The sequence below is a fragment of the Cucumis melo genome, chromosome 7 (assembly GCF_025177605.1).
Source record: "Cucumis melo cultivar AY chromosome 7, USDA_Cmelo_AY_1.0, whole genome shotgun sequence".
Lineage (NCBI taxonomy): Eukaryota > Viridiplantae > Streptophyta > Magnoliopsida > Cucurbitales > Cucurbitaceae > Cucumis > Cucumis melo.
In genome coordinates, this window is record NC_066863.1 from 5793671 (window position 1) to 5813306 (window position 19636).

The following is a 19636-nucleotide window of genomic DNA, read 5'->3' on the forward strand; positions in this document are numbered from 1 at the left end:
CAGGGCGCATAAGAGGTCGTAGTAGGACTCGAAAGGGAAGTAGAATCAGACTGGGAGAAGGGAGGAGTGAAACTGCTTGATAAGCGATTATCAAATATGATAGATGAAGGAGAAGAAGGATCCCATTCCAAAGACAGAGTCAAGTTTAGACTGAGAAAGTCAATGGAAAGTCAAGACTGAGAAAGGAAACTCTCCCAAGAGGTGCTCGACCCAAGGATGTGAACCCAGACGTGATCTCATTCCTTCGTGAGTGCAGGGTGAAATCGGCGAATGCGAGAAGAGGTAGCCTTCCTTGGACATATCTTGGGACCCATGTGATTTATCCCAATTAGAAAGACGGAAGACGATCTCATCTTACCATCAGCAAAAAGAACTTCCACTTTAGATGAAACCGGGGACTATGCGACGGACTCTGATTTTTTCACGGAAAGGTGGGGTTCGCTTCCTTTTTCTTCGTCCCTCTCGCTTGCTTGCAACTTCCCGCCATAAATTCATGGATAGGGCTTGATCCTAGGGTGAAGTTCAGGAAGAAAGCCTATCTTAAAGGTTGAGCAAGAAAATTCCTATCGGTTGCTGGTAGAGAGAATTCTTCTTTCTTCTTATCATCTTTCACTTTCATAATTGCTTTTCAAAAAAGAATAGTTCCGACTGCTCGGACTCAAATTCTTTGAGCCTTGCTTCAGAGTCCTCACTGCTTGAATTTCAAAGGCGATCAGAATTTGAGAAAGAAAAAAGGCTCATTTGTCAACTCCTACGGAGCCTTATTTATTGGACTTTCTTCTTCTGGCTTGCACGGAGAAGTCGATTTGAGCTCCTTAACCATCAAAAAAGAAGCTTGCTTTTCTTGTCAATGAACAAGGGTTTGATAGCTTCGCTAGGCTGAATTCCTTGCCTCCGCTTCCTTGCGGAGTAGGGTTGGAGAAGGGAGGCATCAAAATGCAATTCTTCCATTGCCTTTTTCAAGGTTTATATGGAATTTCATGAGTCCTAACCTTTGTATCCGTGGTAGTTGAATTTCAATCGTCTGAATTATGTTACGAAAGGGATCTAGTCAGAGCTACGGTCTCTCCGCCGGTCGGTCTAGCTTTCAGTCTCCGATTTACCGATTCCCGGGATTGCATCTACGATTTGAGGTTCTTTCTGACTCTTGATCTAAGGACCTCTAAGAAAAAAGCCTAGGGCTCGCGTAGTAGGACGGAGTCTATTAAGCTACGTAGGACCAATCCGGACGGAATAAACTGAATAAGGAATCCTTCCTTCCTTGAACTTCTTCTTTCACCTCTTCCTATATCTTTCTTCTTCCTCTTCCTTTACCGGTCCGTGGTAGTTTCATTTCTTCCTACTAGTCTGATTCAATTCCCTCCCAATCTAGTTCTCGCTTTACTGGGTAGATATTCCCACCTGGAAGTCTGACTCTCACTGAGGCTTATGAGATGCCTGCCGATTTCAGCTGCCGATCCTTCGAATGACCTTGATTCCGACCCAGGGGACCCAACTAAAGAAGATGAGTTATTGCAAACGGAAAGGGCTAGCTAGTCCTACTAGCAAGATGAGAAAAAGAGAATGACCTTGATTTATGATCTTTCTTCGTCTTACCTTGCTGCTGAAACTGGGTCCGGCGCCCGATTCTTCGCTCCAGAAATTCAGAGTTTGTGCTTTCCCTTGAACTCAGACTCCTCTTCTTTACTGGAGTTCTCAGACTGGTCAAGATAGGGGAAGGAAATAGTTTAGACTTCGATACATTCTTTTCTTTTACAGAAAGCCTATATGGAATTCAGAAGTCCAACAAGAATGAAATGGACATAATATCTAAAGCATAATAATTCAATTCCGAGTTTTGAGTGGTCCGAAGGCGGAGTAGGAGTCAGAAATCCATATTCATCTTCAAGGTGCAAAGCAGAATAAATCTACGAAGGACAGAAGAGGTTCAAAGAATTTTCAAGCTCATTCCTTCCTTATCCAATTAGAAGGAGTGCAACTTGTTTATTCTACCATATGTCGTCCGGAGGACTGATTAATGGAACTCAAAACCAGGTTCATATGGAATTTCATGACTCCTAACGGAGGGTTCAAAGAATTTGAAATTGAATAAAGAGCATGAAATTAGTCCTATAAACAAGTCCTCGATCATTCTTTTTTCCTCCTCGAAAATCTAATTCATAGTCCTCCTCCTACTCCGCCTTCGCTTCGAAAAAAAATACCTACCCTAATCAAATGAGTTCGTTCTAGAATAGCGAATAGTCCTTCGGTCGAATATTAGTTAGTGGAATCAGACTCGTCCTCCTATAAATGAATATGGATAAAGAAAAATCAGTCCTTCGGAATATGGATCAAAAAAGAATTAAGCTACTGAGGCCCAAAGAATTTGCGAACAAGGGGTCTGGAGGACCTCCTCCTACGGAGCCTCCTACGCAGCTTAATATGTGAGCGGGAGGCGGAGTAAGGAGTTGAACTTGATTTTCAGATAATATCAAAGATTCCACACTAAATAGCCTTTGGAAGAGATTGCAGCCAGCAAAGAGCAGGAGCGAAACCTTCAAGAACTCAGACTTGAACTTCCACAACGAAAGCGAGAGCCGAAACTGCTACGTGGGGTCGATTTCCCTCGGTGACTCCCGCCTCGCAGCCTTGACCCGAGGTTAATATGGATATAAACAAGTCCTTCGGACAGGTCTCGTCTTTGTTCATTGATTGTTCATCTCAAATTCTTTGATCCTTGAAATTCAAACCTTCGAAAGGTCTTCCATAAATCAGTCCAACAAGGCTCCGTAGGAGTTGAGAAAGCCTAGCCTGAATGAACAAGGGGTTGATTTTGTTGTTGACTCCTTTTAGCTTTCTGAAACTCTGCTTTTTCTGCTTATCTTGCTTGACTTGAGAAAGGCTGAAACTCTTGCCTGCTTTAAGAAAGCACTACTGGGATCACGCCTTTTGCACTCACTTTTTGGACATGATGCCTGACTAGGAAAGGAGAACAAAATAAGGATGCCTTGGCTCGACTGAAAGGAGAGGCGCAAAGAATTTGTGGAGAAGAATATACTGAACTGAGGCTATGGCAATGGAACTGACGCAAGTAGAAGACACCAGGCCAGGCTTCAGGCCCTGACATCGATCAAAGCTCACCAGCTGAGAGTTGCTCGATCTTACAACCACGGATTGGGCGTACAAGCCTTTCAATCTATTCATTCATCCATTTCTTCTGGTGGAAAGATGTGCCCTTTGTTCACATCCATAAGTTTGTAGGGGCAAAGCTTGACGGAGATTGCTTCCTCCCTCTAAGCTCAAGCAGGAGCGAAAGCGGCTCGACTGTCAGGAGAGGAGCGAAGGAGCTTCTTCTCGCCAGCTATCACCTTTTTTCTCGACCCATGCTTTTTGGACATTCGGTCAATTTCAGATAAGAGTCTGTAAATAGGTCCAGCTCATTGGGTCCCAAGAAGGAGTGGGGAAGGACGATCTGTGGAGCGCTGAGAGTTCCGGGTTTGTCTCCTGTAGTTCTGGGCTTATCATCACACCAGTAAGAAGAGGTCGGCAGGTCCGAGAGTTCTTCCTCCCCAACCTTTCTACGAAGGGACGAAATTCACTGTCCCTTCCAGAAGTCTTTCTGCTGTGCCTCCCCTTTGCACTTCTTTATCCGGTATAGCAGGCAGCTTTTCCGGCTCACCTAGCAGCATGCTCACCCACCACCCATAGGCATCAAATCCTCGTTCAATGAGAAGAACTATCTATTATCAATAGTGGTTTTCCCTAGGCTTTCTTCTTTCTCAACCTACTTAAAGGAGAAAGCCTAGCCTCAAGGGGTTGATTTTTCTTGGACAAAGAAGGAAAATTCAGCGATCTACTTCCTATTCTATGTGCAGTAGCTCTCAGAATGGAAAGCCTTCCCCACGGAGCGGTGAACTCCCAATGGCTGCAAATAGCGAAATTACAGTAGCACTGCCCAGAAGGTATTCCAGTGCTTTTTTTCAGAAAGTAGATTGCTGCTGCTCGTATAGAAGTTAGGGGACCTCACATCTGCTTACCGCTACGTGGGCTTTCTCATAAAAGAAAGTAGCAATAAGAATAGTCCTACCATCTATGCTTTGAAGGAAAATCCATATCTCTACCAGAAAAAGAAAATACCTGAAATGCTAGGGTAAGGCCATCTAATTACAGTCAAAGTAGGAGTTACCATCCCTCCAGTCCCCCTTTGCTTCCAACCAGTGTAGGAGTCGTTTTCTAGGCTCATTCCCAATCCAGTAGGAAAGCAGGCTCTAGGTCGAGATAGACAGCAAGTAAGACAGTCGTCTGTCTAAGGGAAGGGTCTTACAGGATTGAGAGAAGATAGAATTGGTAATTGGGCTCTGCTTGCTTGGTCATTCCCCTCTCTTTTGGTTGATGAATAGGTGAGCGCATGCGGTTACTTCCGAACGAAGCGGTGGCAAGCTTTAGCTTAGCTGGCTAGCTGAAGAGAACATGGGTTAATGGGCTCTTAAGGCTTTCGGGTTCCCACCAGCTTTGGCTGCCTTGGGCCAACACACTTTCATGAAAGGATGAGAGTTGCCAACCACAAGGATCTTATTTCCAATCTTCGAAAAAGTAGTTCAAGAGCGGTATTCGAAATTCTGAGTTCTCGCTTGCACGCGCCACGTCGAAACTCAAGTCTGATCACTCTTGCTCCTACCTTCTCAACTATAGGATACCACCATCTGATATTGCTAGGCCCCACCACACTGAATGATGAAGCGCCTCCAGGAAGGTCAAGCCAAGCCTTCATGGAATTTGTCTGGGCGAGAAGGGACTGTGACTCTGAGTCTATTCTCGTCATGATCGATTCACGTCCTACCTTTGTGTGCGGAGAACCGCTACGTGGGCAACCAAAGGTTTCTGACTAAGTCGAAAGACTGATTTCTTGATTGCACAAGCTCAAAATCAATACCACAATGAGAGAGATTCAATCCCACTTCCAATGCCAAGTCTTAAGCAAAGTTTCCTCCATCTTGCTCTGAGGCTGTAGCCGGGGGAAGGCGTCAGGGACGAAAGAAGTTATGCCAAGAAGAAGTTCAAGCTATCATTTTCTTTCTATCCTCTTTTTCTCACCTATACGAGAAGTCAGAGGAACTAGAGGTGATAAAGAAAGAAAGGAATGAAGCAGAGACAGAGTGAAGGAGATGAGGATCCAGATTCCATTCTTTTGGAGTTTGAGTGAAGACCCGTCCTCCGGACTTGTTCATTCCACTGATTGTAGTAGGCTAAAAAAAAACAAAGGCGCAAAGAATGAAAAAAAGAAAGAAAGGTCCAGAGGGGACGCTTTCCACTGATTGTTCTTGGACTGATTTATGGTAGGCTTTCCTCTTTCCGCAAATTCTTTGCTCCTTTTGCATCAAAAAAGAAGTTGCGCTTTCTTCTTACTTGAACTTCAGTTTAGCTTGATCAACCTCTATTAGCTGATGAGCCGACTAATTCATCTCCCATTTCCACTTTCTTTCTACTTTCTCGATCATCCGATCTCAGAACTCAAGCAAGCAACAAAGAAAAGCAAGAGCTACTTCTTCTTCAACCGGAACTGCTGAAAATGGACTCTTTTACCCGGAATACCCGGTTTCATTTCCTACCCTTTTCCTAGAAAGAAAGAAGGGCCTCAATGAATCTAGTCTGGAGGGATAAAAGAGGTCCTTCGGACGGGTCAAATCTCTCTTTTATTAATGGTTTAGCTGGAAGGAAGTTTTCTCGGTAGATAAGGATCAGTTAGCCTATGCTTAATAAGGGAATAGAAAGAAAAGAGGATTCCTCCTCTGAAGGGTCGGGAGGGGATGTCTGACGGTTATAGGCCTCTTACTAATAAGCGGTACTTTAGTCGAGAAAATGACCTTTCTCAAAGAACCTGGGATAGGACCTCTCCTTCCTATAAAGTCGAGACTACTTCAACCTCCACGACCAAGAGAATGAAGGCGAACTTGCTCCCACCAACCAGACCCTAGAAAGAGAAATTTCCCCGATTTCTTCTTTTCAATTTCTTGCTTCTCAATTTCATCCAGCCTCGTCCGCCTCTGACGAGACCCAGCCGTAGGCTTTCTTATTCCCTTTTTTATCCTCTCCTTTGTAAACTCACTCGAGCTTAGCTCTGATCAACGTAGTCAACTCCGTTGCCTTCGCTCCTCTCCTTCTCTTTCTTTCATAGTGAGAGTGAAAATCTTTATGAAAGAAGACTATTTCAATTCTTCTTTCTTTCTTAGTCCTTTCTTTCTCTCATTTACACATCTAAGTTGCAAGTCTAAGGCGAAGAGATAGACCCTAAGCCTGAAGACTGGCTTCGATCCCTATTACCCAACTCAATCAGACCCTTTCACTCTTCCTCTTTCGCTTTCAGGTGAAGGCTTAGAAAGATATCAGGAAAGCTTCTTCGCAAATTCTTTGCCCCTGCTCCGCATCCATATCGGCAGCTTATGACTCTTCCTTTTACGGATGAGCTCATTCTCTCTGGCTGGAAGTCTCCTCCTATTGAGGAGGTTAGAGAGACGGCGTACCTTTTCGATGAAGAAAGAAAGAAATCTCCTTAAACATCTCATTCTTCTTCCTCCGATACTCAGGGGCGGAACCTTATGGCTTAGGAATATTGGAATTCGGAATAAAGGGCGCAATAGAAAGATCGGCAGAAGTTGCAGCTCTAGCTTTAGTTGCTGGAGAAGGAGCTTCGATTCTTGAAGAAAGAGAAGTCGCCTCATTTGTGGTAGGGCGCATTTTTCCTCATCTCTTTGCCAAGGCCTCATGATAGGCCGATTGATCTTTTTCCGGGGATTCTGATGTCAATCAAAGCCTCGCCTTAAGCCCTGGAGATCTAGCTCATTTACGATCGATCGAAGAACTAAGCAAGCTAGCATTCTCAACTGCAAAAGAAAGATCGACAGCGGACTCTTCCTCAGTCCCGATCGCTACTTCAACTGGGACTGATGAGCTACTTTCCTGACATGAAAGGGATTCTTTCTCTCCTTGTTACCTGTCGGGAAAGCCGCATCCTAACTAATTGGGTTAACTGAGGCTAGTGAATACCTCCCGAATTCCGCTTCTTCTCTTCCTTCCCTTCTACTCATTGATTCGATTTCTTTACGCTCAATCGCTATTTTTCACTCTTTCATGCCTTTCTCAATCCTTTCCATTAAGATTCAGATGCCAAGTCTCTCACTCTTTTTCTTTACCCACCCACTCAGAATAAGGCTTCAAAAGAGAGGACAGCTCGCGAGCAACTCCGAGGGTTCACAGTCATCCGTCTTGAGGTTGACAAAGCAGATTGACGAGGCTCAAAGAATTTGAGAAAGCTATATAATTCAGAAGAAGAAAGAAGAGGAATGAAAAATCACTCTCCCAAAGGTTGAATAGTGGCTCGACCCACTAAAGTCCAATTCAAAGAGAGAAGAGGAAGAACTCTCAGAACTCTGATCCCACTAGGCCAGGCGCCGGTCTGGCTGCCTCCTTCGTCTAAACTCGTTTACGTGCTGCTTTCACTCCCTTTAGTTCCATCTTTTCTACATGTACATTCTTCAAAGAAAGCCTATCCACTCGTTCATGGAACTCAATCTTTCTTTCTCATATTTCATTGACCCTTAGGAGCAAAGAATTTGCCATTGATAAGGACATATTCACGAGCCTTCTTCCTTCGGCTATTTTTTGAAATTCAGCTAGTCCTCACTGCTTGAATTTAGTGGAATATACTCAAAAGGAGGTTATGAAATAAGGAGACTCAAAACAAAGAATAGGGTTCGAAGAAAGTCAACTAAGAAGGAGTCAATGAATAAAGACTCATTTCATAAGGGGTTAGGAAGGAGAGGGGCGAAGCGAAAGTCATTATCCCTTATTAGATTAGGAGCCCTTCAAAGACGAAATCCATATTCACCTTCGTCTAAAAACTCACATTTAGCAAGAACCGAGAAAAGGCAACTTTTCCTTTTTCCTTCTTCATTGATTCATTGCTTAAGACATGAATTCAGAGATTTCTAGTCCTAACGGACTCCTTTCTAGTCGCTTCTCTTTGTTCATTGATTCAGTCGAGTTATTTCATAAGGTCCGGACTAGCTTATCCTACTCCTCGATCATTCTTCTCACCTTGTTCATCGATCATTCTTTGAGCCTTTTCCTTTAAGTAGGTTCAGAGAAAGCCTAGGGAGAGTTTGAGATTTCTTTCCCCGTCCGAAGGACTGAAGATTCCATATGAACTTCTTGGACTCTTTCTTCCATATTCATTTTTCTTGGACTTTCCAAAGGCACACGAAAATATGCCCTGGTCTGGTACTATGATGGAAAAGCTCTAAAGCACTCAAGAAGATAGGCGAACTCTTCAGAGTCTGTCTCTAAATCCTGCCCAAAAGACCGGGAATTAGCCAAGTGAGAAAGGATGAGAAGTTTAGTGATCCCACCCTTGGAGTGCTTAAAGGCATAACCTCTTCTATCCTAAGAGGCGCATAAGGAAGACACCCGTTGAGGGGAATGAACTTTCATCAGTGGCAGTTGGTGGCGTCCCCGTCTTTCAGTCGCTTTTCTTCTTTTTAAGCTATTATTAGAAATATGTTCTATTCAGAACTGGATGAACTAGACAAGCAAGAAAGCGCCTTATCAAGGTACAATAGGGACACCCAAAAGAGGAATCGCGGATCGCGAACGAGAAGGGAAAGGAAGGCCTCAATCACTGGTCGGGGGGAGGCCCGCTGCGAAGAGCCACTTGATCGGTCAGCCTCAAAGTGGAAATGAATGAAAAGGATACCTACGGCAACTTACCTACGGCAAGACGATTCTACAGACGATTCCGTCTTCTCGTCTGATTCTCGGAGAATCTAGTGGAATGGAAAGTGACCTACGGAAAGGAACCTACGGCAAGGCGCGGAGCGCATGAATGAAATATATACAGAAAGGAGCGGCAACTCATATTGCATTGAGCCTACTACGGGGTCGATCAGATCTCGAACTTGAGACCGTCTCGGCGAACTCATCTGAATTAATAGAAAGGGACCTTATTTAATATCTTGAAAAAGAAAGAAGAAAAAAAAGTCAGAAAAGGGAATCAAGATAGTCAAGAGGTCTTAAGGATGACGAAAGATTATCCAAAAGAAATGTATCGGGTCCTAAGCCGCTTTCTTACCGAATAGGAATACTGCTCTCCTGCTGCGATCCAGCTGGAATAAGAAAATTCAGCCGCTCGATAGACGGAGTCCGAGGTCCCAGCAGTTGAGGCAGAGGCAGAAAGTAGCTATCCTTTCAAGGTGCGAGACCCCTCCTTTGTCGATTTGCACTCCCCCGTAGTAGGCTGAATTCATATTCATTACCGAAGGTTCGTCTTACCTACTTAAAAGAATCGTAGGAGGTTCAAAGAATATTGAGGACTAAACGCTTTCTTCTTTGAGAGTAGCTCGACGTTTCGGAAGAGGGACATGAGCAGGTAGGCAGACTTTTGATTCTCAGTTTCAGGTATTCATACCCTTTCTTTGATTGAACCTTATTAAAAGAACTCTGACTGTACGATACATTTCTTTGATTGAACCTTATTAAAAGTTAGAAGAACCGAAAGCGAAGCGACTGATCGATGTTCTTGGTAGGAACAAGGGGAAAGTTCAGTCAGGAGCGGAGCCCCCCTAGGAGAAGGAGTCGTTTTCATAGAAAGGAAGAAAATAGAACTACTCCTCCATATTAGAATAGCGAATAGTCCTTCGCCTAATTCCGAAAACCAAAAGTAATAGTATGAATCTTTTCATAGATCGGTTTTTTAGTTCCTATTTACTGAATATGGCAATTATAAGGGGTCCAGATGCGCAAAAAATATTGCCCTTTTCTGGCTCCAGTCCGAAGGACAGACGGGTTAATATGGATAGTCCGAAGGACCTCATCAACGCAATATGATAATTTTCAGTGGAAGGCAATATTCTCAAATTAGGGCCCACGTAGCGGTGCCATAAGACAGGCGCAAAGAATTTGCGAGGCGATTAATATAGTCCGAAGGACGGAGAAAGAAAGGCGCAAAGAAAGAAGCTCATTAACTCGAATTCAAGAATCATTCTTCTTTCATAACCTTCTTCATTGGGAATCTACAAGATCCCTGTCCGAAGGATTTATTCGGAGGACTATCCATATTAACCTACGGACCAGAAAGTCAAACTAGAAGTGTGAATTTCTTTTACCTGTCCTAGGCTTTCTTCTTTCATTGCCTTTTCCCGTCTTTTTTCTTGCAAAATGGTCCTTTTTCTCATCTTTCTATTTAACGATAATAGAGTTCAAAATCAGGCATTTGACTTTCTTTCTTGCTACTTTATAGGCCCAAAACCTAGCTTTTTGTTCATTTGAGCTAAGAAAAAGAAGAAATTTCATATGTCAAAATCAGAGAATCAGACGGACGATCAGACGATAAGACGATCAGACGATATGGAATCGTCTTCTGGGTTCTAGTAATATGGATAAATTCAAGGTCAAGACGACCGTCCGAAGGACTCTGAAAGCCAACTGGTAAAGCTACCGGTCCGAAGGTTATGAAATAACTCGACTAATTAAACTACCACGGGCCGGTGAGAAGAATGAGAGAAGGGACTGAAAGTTAAAGACTTATTCTTCCAATACAAAAATCAAGACTCATTGAATAAAGAGACTCAAAACGAAAGGAGAGGGTCAAAGACGGCGAAAGGACTGAATGAGAATATTTTCAGGAGTGCATTATGAAATAACTCTCCAAATAATAAGGATCAAAGAATGATCGAAGAATGATCGGCGAAAGGACTGAATGAGAATATTTTTCAGGAGTGCAAGGAAAGAAATCCATATGAAAAGCGGGTTAGTGGAATTTCATGACTCCTAACGGAGCGGTCCCCTTCGATCCTTATTCTCGGAAAAGAGGCCTCTGATTTTATCCGGCCTATAAAAGGGCGAAGCCACCGACCGCTACGCTACGCGGGAAAAGGTAGTTCCGCTGGATCAAAGAAAGGGCGAAGCCACCATAAAAGGGAGAAGCCACCGACCGGCCTGTCCTATTCAGCCTGGCCAAATCCTATTCCTATACTTAGAAGCCACCCACTACGCTTCAAGAAAGAAGAAAGTGGTTTCGGGCTGTCCGCTACGCTACGCTTCCAGAAAAAGGCTGTCCGCTACGCTCCGCTTCAAGAAAGTGGTTTCACCACGTAGCTCCGGATACAGGATAGGAGAGAAAGAAAGTAGTTGACGGCTGTTCGCTACGCTTCAAGAAAGTGGGTTAACCGCTACGGCTACGCCTCCGCTACTACTACAAGTAGTTCTTCCTACTAATAGTTCCGGATAAATATATCAAGTAGTTCCGGATAATTGTTATAGTTCCAGATAAATATCAAAGTAGTTAGAGAAAGAAAGGAGAAAGTCACGCAAAGTCTTTGACTTTCTTCTCATTCTTTGAGCCTCCGCTGCTTGGTTCTGCCTGAATCTGCTTGCTTGGATTTGCTTGGAGTGAGAGCTAGCCTGTAGCGGAGCCACTGAATCTGGTTCCCTTGGATCTGCTTGGAGCGAGAGCTAGCCTGTAGCGGAGCGACTGAATCTAGTTCCTACTAATAGTTCCGGATAAATATAGGAGAAAGAAAAAGTTTCTGCGTAGGAGAAAGAAATCTCAAGTGCTTTCAGGCTGTCCGCTACGCGTAGCTAGGCTTCCGCTCCTGAGAAAGATCCTGAGAAAGACAGGCGCAAAGAATATTGGCCTTCGAAAGACAGGAGCAAGTCAAAGTAGTTGACGGCTGTCCGCTACGCTGGAGCTCCTGAGAAAGAAAGAAAAGAAATTCTATAAAGATTCCCGCCGACAAAAGATCAAGCCCTTGTTCATTGAGTTGACTCGACCGCCCCTAGTAGGATTACTCCACTACGCGGTAATTCTATCTTCTCATTCGATTACGGAGTGAAATCAGCCGATCTTGCAAGCCGATCTTGCACAAATAAGCCAGGGTTGAATCATGAAATTCAGGGTTTGACTGTCTTCCATTCCACTAATATTTCGAAGGACTAGTCTGAAATCTCCCATATTAACCTTTGCTGCGACCCACGGAGCGGTTCAAAGAAGATTGAATTTCTTCGATACGGAGTTTTCTACCTTTCAAACTCCCAGAAAGAGGTACTGCTGATTCTGATTCCCCAGCCTCGACACCTCTTGCTGCTTCTTGCTTCGGTCGTATTCGTCCCTATCGATCCCTACTTGTTGGGAAAGCTCTGTCAATCCTATATTATTCGTTCTTGCTTCTGTTCACACCTCTATTCCTAAAAATCAGTCATACTCGCCGATCCATTCAACGGCAAATTCTTTGCTCCTCTAATCCTTCAGTTTCTTTTCTTGTCAACTCGGGAAAGAGCCCACTACGCGGTCTAGCCTCCAGGGACAGATTCCCTTGTTCTTGCTCTTGGGCTCCGCCCCTTATACTTTCTCTTCTTCAACTTCTTGTTGTCGGGCTCCGCCACTTATACTCCCTAGCCGTCACGGATGCCTATGCCCTTTTCACGTCAGTTTTTCGTACTTTTATGAGCCTCAAAAAGAGACGTCGCCCCCTCGTCAACTCGGTAAAGCTGCTTCGCCCCTTCCTTTCGTCCTTTTCCTACCTAACTAATAGGTCCGGCCTGTAGTCCGGATTTTCCTTCGGTTTCCCTCTATCTTGCTCGAACTTACTATTAATTTCGCACTTTTAGGAGCCTCAACATATAAAGACACTAAAGCCCTTCCCCTCGTCAACTCGGTAAAGCTGCTTCGCCCCTTCCTTTCGTCCTTTTCCTACCTAACTAATAGGTCCGGCCTGTAGTCTGGCTTTTCCTTCCATCTTTTCTCGCTGCTAACTAATAGGTCCGGTTCTCGCTAACTCACTAACTAACTAATAAATAGGTCCGGCCTGTAGTCCGGCTTTTCCATCCATCTTTCAGGGATATCGATCCACACCCAACCCAGCTGCCTTGTTTTTTAGCCTGAATACTTTGATTTTGCTTTTTCTTTGGTTTTTGAGGGAGGGATAGGGGTGTATTTCCTCAGCTCCTCTACGGGAGCTGATGTTTTGCTAGGAGTCTGCCGAAGTTTCGGCTTTTCCCTTCGGGTTCCATCTATCTTGCGAGAACTTCCTATAACCATTCAAAAGCATTCAAGATTCAAGGTGGCTGACTTCTTCTTTCTTTCCCGAACGAAGAACGTGGCTTCGCCCTGAATATTTTTTTGCCATATTTTTTGCTTAAGACAGTGACTTCGCTCGACCTTATTCGGTGGCTTCGCCCTGAATATTTGCTGACTTCTTCGATCATTCTTTGCCCCTCACACACGCAATATTCTTTGCGCCCGCCTGTTCTACTTCTTCTTTCTTTCTTGCTGGTTCTGTAGGGCTTCGCCCATCATATTTTCTGAGGAGTGGCTTACGCCTAGCCGTCATGGATAGACATCTCTGTATTCCCTTTTCTCTCTGTATTCCCTTTGAAAAGTATATTTTCCGCACTTTGACGAGCCTCAACATATAAAGACCCAAAGCCCCTGCCTCTTTTCCTTTTCGTCGCTAATAGGTCCGGCCTGTAGTCCGGCTTTTCCATCTTTCAGGGATATCGATCCGGCTGCCTTCTTTTTTCGCCTTCAGACTTTTGCTTTTTGTGGGGTAGGGGTATACTGACTCAGCTCCTTGAAGGGAGCTTCGGTTTTGCTAGAAGTCAGCCGAAGTTTCGGCTTTTCCTTCGGTTTCTGTCTAGATTGCGAGAAGGTTCTATAACCATTAGGAAGCATAACCCCCACGGAGCGGTGGCTTCGCGCGCGTGTCATGTTAAGGCTATCTCCATCTCCGTCAGGCTCTCCCCCGCAAATTCTTTGCGCCTCCACCTCCTCCTCTTGTTCTTTAAGCTTTCGCTCTTCACCAAGACCACCCAGGCTCCTCATGCTGGAAAAGGAAGGAACTACTACTGAAAGAGCTGATTAAGTCGCTACGCGTAGGGGTCGCTATCGCTCCGGTTGACAGACTTTTCCGCTACGCTCCGGGATAAATATCCAGTAGTTCCGGATTCAAATCAAGTGCTTTCAGGCTGTCCCTGTCCGCTACGCTTCAAATACAAAGGTAGAACCGCTATGCGTGGCTACCCTTCGGCGAATACAAAGGCCTTCTAATGGATAGTCCGTTTTAGAGTCCTACGGATAAATCCTCCGGACTGGAAGATTTCCGCTTTCTTTCTACGCTACCCTTCTTTGATTAAGACAGAAGCCACCGATCCGCTACGCTAAGCTGAAAAACAAAGCAAAACAAAGCGAAGGCGCAAAGAATATTGCGGCTCAAAAAGAGAAAAGAAAGAAAGGTAGGTGTCCTGTCCGCTCCGCTGGAAAAGAAAGGATCAAAGAATTTGATTGACAAAGAATATTGCGAGAAGATTGAAGGTTGAATTTTCCGCTACGCGCTACGCTTCAAGCAAAGAGTTTCAGGCTGTCCGCTACGCGTAGGATAGAAAGTAGTTTCAGGCCAGATAAGAAAGTAGTTTCAGGCTGTCCGCTACGCTACGCTGGAGCTACGGAGAAAGAAAGGTGCAAAGAATATTGCGTCAATGAACAAAGGAATTAAACTACCACGGACCTAGGCTTCCGCTCCTTCTAATGGACCTTTAGAGTCCTTCGGACGTCCTCAGTCCGGGATATTCTTGGGAATTTGAGTGCAAGTATGAGTCAGCGCAAAGAATATTGCGAAGTGCAAAATAATGGATTTCTAGGACGGGTCACTGAAAAAAGGGGTAACTGAATAAGAAAGGGTTTCAGGATAGAAGGCGAGATCTAATTGAGTGAGAGAAAGTCCACTTCGATATACTTTAAGGGGAAAGAAGGTATGCTTTTCCTGCATTTATCTTGAGAGATATAGGTCGGCACCAGAAAGAGATCTTTCGGCCCACTCCGCGGTTGTGGAAACTTTTCCCTGATTTTTGTTCTCGAAGCATCGCTTTCTTTCAAAGCTCTTTTCTTTCTTTGTGAAGGAGTCAAATCCCCCATTTTGGAAATGCTTGCATTGAAGGAGAAGCAAGGAAAGGAAAGCGCGAGAGGAGGAGAGATGTGGAATATCGAGGTCAGGTCTTTCTTTCGCCTTAGAAAAAGGTCAAAGATTTCTACAAAAAGAGTGGGAATCGAGGGTTCCCGATCGGGATCGGTCTTATCATGAGTAAGAGAAAAGAGAGAAAGCGCTCCGTGGGTAAGAGAAAGAGAAGTGGAAGTCAGAAAGGCCGTCCAAGCAACCCTACATAGTTCAAGCCGGAATAGTTCAAGAAAGATAACGGGGAAGAAGGGCATTCGATCTTGAGGCCCCCGCTACTTTCAGTGGATAGGTCGGACCAAGAAGATCCAGTCAATCTGGCTGACTTTGAGCCTGATTTCCATTATTTTTCACTTTCACCTTTGGCTTTCTTCTTTTCTCCTACTTGAGAAGCAAGGGCGGACTGCCTCGAAGAAGAGACCTCTGATTTTTGATGGGTGACCATAGGCTGGGATCTCTCCATGAGTCACTATTCTATTCTGAAGAGAACTCAGGAAGGGAAGCAAGCGCCGTCACACTGATCGATGTTCTTGCTCTCCCAATGAAGGAAGCTCTTGGTCCCCTAGATCCAGCCAGCAACTCTGTCCCGATTACTGTCTCCACTTCTTCCTGGGATGCAAAAGTCTGTCCCTTTCTTACGGACTAACTAATTGGCTTTTGATCTATGGGCATATTCCTTCCCCTCTACAATCAGGAAAGCCATTGCACTCCTTCCCCTATCGAAACCTATCTCCTTCCGTGCGAGTGATAGGATAGCTTGCTGGGCTAGTCGATCCAAGTCAAAGTCATTTCATCTTTTTCATTTGCAAATAGTGAAAGAGGGGGGCATGTTCACTATAGAGGGTTAGGACCCAGTATCTCCCCAATTATTCATATGAATGAGAGAGAATGAAGGAGTCTGAAGTCCCTACAGAAAAGGAAAGGTCCCACGGAGCGGTATTCAGTCTCGACCTAGAAGGGATTTTTCTTCTTATCTGACTCCTTATCCGGTATGAAAATCAAGGGGAGCACCTTCGGAAGTGGCAGCTGCTCTTTGAAAGTCAGAGGCGGAATTGAGCCTCTTTCGGCGAAGAAGGTATTCTCTCTTGTCCTATCTTCCTAAAAAGAAAAGAATGGTACTCCCATTCAAACTTTTCAGAAACCCCCAGTCCTTCAATCCATAAAGCTTCTTATTCCTTAGAACTTCTGACAGGAAAAGGCTAAATACGCCACTGATCTGATTCTAATACAAGTTTTTTGAGTTCTGACAGATCTCTCTCTTTTTTTCCATTGGTCAAAAGTTAGATCATTGTGCATTTTGCCTAAGAAAGCGAAGATGGGGCACATGAGTAGGGTTCGATCAGGTCTTTCCATCTCTTTTTTGTTCATGACATGAGTTCGATTGGGATGGTTTATGCTTTTAAGCGAGTTCCAAGATAGTGAAATTGACTTTCATCTTTCGTTCTTTTCTCGTGATAGAGATTTCTTCATTCATTCTTCGCCCTACCGAATCCGAGCCCTACCCACCTACCGAACCGGGGAGAGAGCAGCCTACGACCCGTTCTGTTCTCACTTGAGGTCGCACCAAGTAAACTCAATTCATATTAATTCCCTGCTGTCCAAGTCTGATTTCTTATCTTTTGGGTAAAGCTGATCCTATTAGTGCCGACCATCCGCTAGCCCTAAAATCTAGGCAAATCACATTATTCTAAGCAAGGAGTTGGGACATCTTTCAGTTAATCAATCCCAGCAGGTCAGTCAAGAGAAATTCCCTACCATAAATCAGAGCTTCAACCGCGTAATAGAATACGGAATAGGCTTGAGCAATATTCTTTGCGCCTTCTTTGCCTGATTCTCGTCCTTAGATCCTGAGCATGAGGCTTGAAAATGCATAAGATAAGGCACACGCTCGCCAAGAGAAAGGCTGACGGGAGAAATGAAAGAAGGGCTCCGTCTTGCCTTAGAGGTATAGAAGAAAGAAAGCCTAGGGTTATCTTAGAGGTCTGACTCATAGGAGGTAGCCATGGGAATAGCCATGAGTCACTAGTCCGCTCGATCCTTCGGTACGTAGGAAGTCCTATGTCAAGCTATTTAGACATTGAAATGTAGAATTTACATAGATTCCCTCTTTACGAAGCGAGAGGAGATAGGCTCGAACCCCTTATTGAGGTCAATTTTGAACCTGATTTGAGGTTCTTAGCTCTTCCAGTAGTCTTTTGTCTGAGAATCCTCAATCCCCTTCCCAGCTTGCCTCGCTCTCAGGTTGGCCCTTCTACTTTACTAAGTAGTATTCTACTCGTGTAGTGTGGGTGTATGGTCCCGTCCCGCCCATGGTGCGGTCAGCTATGATATACTCAACTTCTTCTTGGGGAAGTGAATCTACAAGATCTGGCGGTGCCCTCGTGGTCACCTTCCTGGTCGGTCTGGCCTAATCTCAGTCAATCACATAGAATACGGGGGTGAGTTTGAACCGAGCTGATCGCTTGAGTCTATAGGCTACCTCTCCTATTCTCTACAAGGTCGACTTTCTTCTTCCTTCAGACCGGGCCAAGCCCTGAGTAGGTTGGGCTAGGTTAGGTTGATCTCTTTTGGAGTGATAAAGAGGTCTGTCCTCGCTCCCTGAATACGTCTTGCAGCTTCATCGTCCTGGGTTTGGGCTAGGTCCTTGCGCTCCTGCCCCAGAAAGTAGGCTGATGAGCAAGACTGGCCGCAATGGTGTGGTCAGAGGCCTCGTGGCCAATTGGTCAAATATTCCTTCCCTATATATATGACTCTTAGCCTTATGAATCAAGGTCTTTCATGCCTTTCTGGAAGCGGGGGGATCCTCAAGGTAAAGCTCAAGCTGATCTACCCGATACCTTCGCTCGTATTGCATAACCTATCCTGTCCCTTTCTGACTCAACTGATCGCTTTTGTACTCTCCGTATTCCTCTTTCGGAATGAAACTACCACGGACCGCTTCTTCCAGTTCTTGTAGAGAAGATGTTGTAGAAGGAGAAGTGAGTCTTCTTCGAGAAGCTCTTTCATGCCTTATTCATTCGTCGGCCTCGCCTTAGGCTGACAACTCTATTAACTTGGATTCTAACCTCTTCCTTTCGATCCAACTCATAAGAAAATTTGCCTGACTCAAGAGATCTAAGCGGCGTAGTGGATCACTGACTGAATCTTCTCATGAACCTCCCAATTCAAAGCAAAGAAAAGAATGAGAGAAATCCATATTATGAATGAATTAGGCAAGGAGAAAAGAAGGAAGAATCTTTGATGAACAAATAGCGTAAGTAAAGAACTACCTCCTAATTGACTTCTTCTATTTCATTTCTCACGAGATTTCTTTCTCTTTTCTTTCTCAATCTTCTTCTCACCTCCTTCGTCGAATAATCAGCCTACGGCCAAGACATAAGAGCTCCTTTGGAGCGGATCAAAAGTGCATTTTTTCACATTCTCCCGCGGAGTGGGAAATCGTGCCAAGTCGCGAGTCAACCATTTTGCACCACATTCAAAGATCAATGAACAAGGGGAAGGTGTCAATGAAACTAGTTAGCCCGCCCAGCCTGAAAGCAGTCTCACTGAATTGTACCCTAGGCTTGATCTTTCCCGGTCCGTCCTAGCTGAATTTCCCAGTTCTTCTTCTTTCAGCTCTTTTATCCACAGGCTCAAAGAATGATCGAAGGAGTGGGAAACAAAGGGCGCGAAGCGAAAGGACTGAATGAGAATAAAAGAAGGTTCAAAGAAATTCAACTACCACGGGCCGGTTCGAAGAAAGTCGACTGATTATGAATTTTTGTAATCAACGACCTTGTAATCCTTAGCGAAAATGAACAATTTGCAAGGTTTTGACATAGGGAAGAAGCAACTTTTCATGAAAAAGATGTAAAAATTTCCCTATTATCGTTAAATAGAAAGATGAGAAAAAGGACCATTTTGCAAGAAAAAAGACGGGAAAACGCAATGAAAGAAGAAAGCCTATCAAAGAAATTCACATAGTTTGATTATAGTTCTAGTTTCTGGTCCGGAGAAAGAGAGGAGAAAGAAAGAGAAAAGAGATAAAGGAAAGAGAGATTTTCATATATAAACAAGAAAAGAGATTAAGAAAGAAAGAAAGAGAAAAGAGATAAAGGAAAGAATCCACTAACAAGAAAAAAAGAGCTTTTCTCATCAGAAAAGCAAGGCGGAGTAGGAGCACAAAGAATTAGCGAAGGAGAGGCGACTGAAAGGAGAGCGAGGCCCAATTTGTGGAATGAAAGCGAAAGGACTTATCCTTCAAATTCAATGAAAAGGAGTGCAAATCTTCATTCCTTCATTTTGATCCACAGGTGAATATGGATTTTAGACGACTGAGGACGGACTTCGGACCACTCAAACTTCCGCCTCAATGAACAAGGGGACCCGACGAAAGACCCCACTCTGAATTCAGAGTTCGTCCGCAACATAGAATACTAACTTCTAGCTTCTGATTCCCCTTCCCCTCTACAACTCGGTCAAGCATATGAGAACCTTGCCCGGTACTAGGAGGTTCCATTCCCCCACATCCCTATCCCTTCGATATTGAGGCTAATTCCCGGGATTCAGATCAAGTATGATTTGATTTATGCGACAAAAGAGAATTCTTATCAAATAGACTGAAAAAAGTATCCACTAGGAAGACTTCCAGTTAGAAGGTCACATCGGCGGCGTATGGT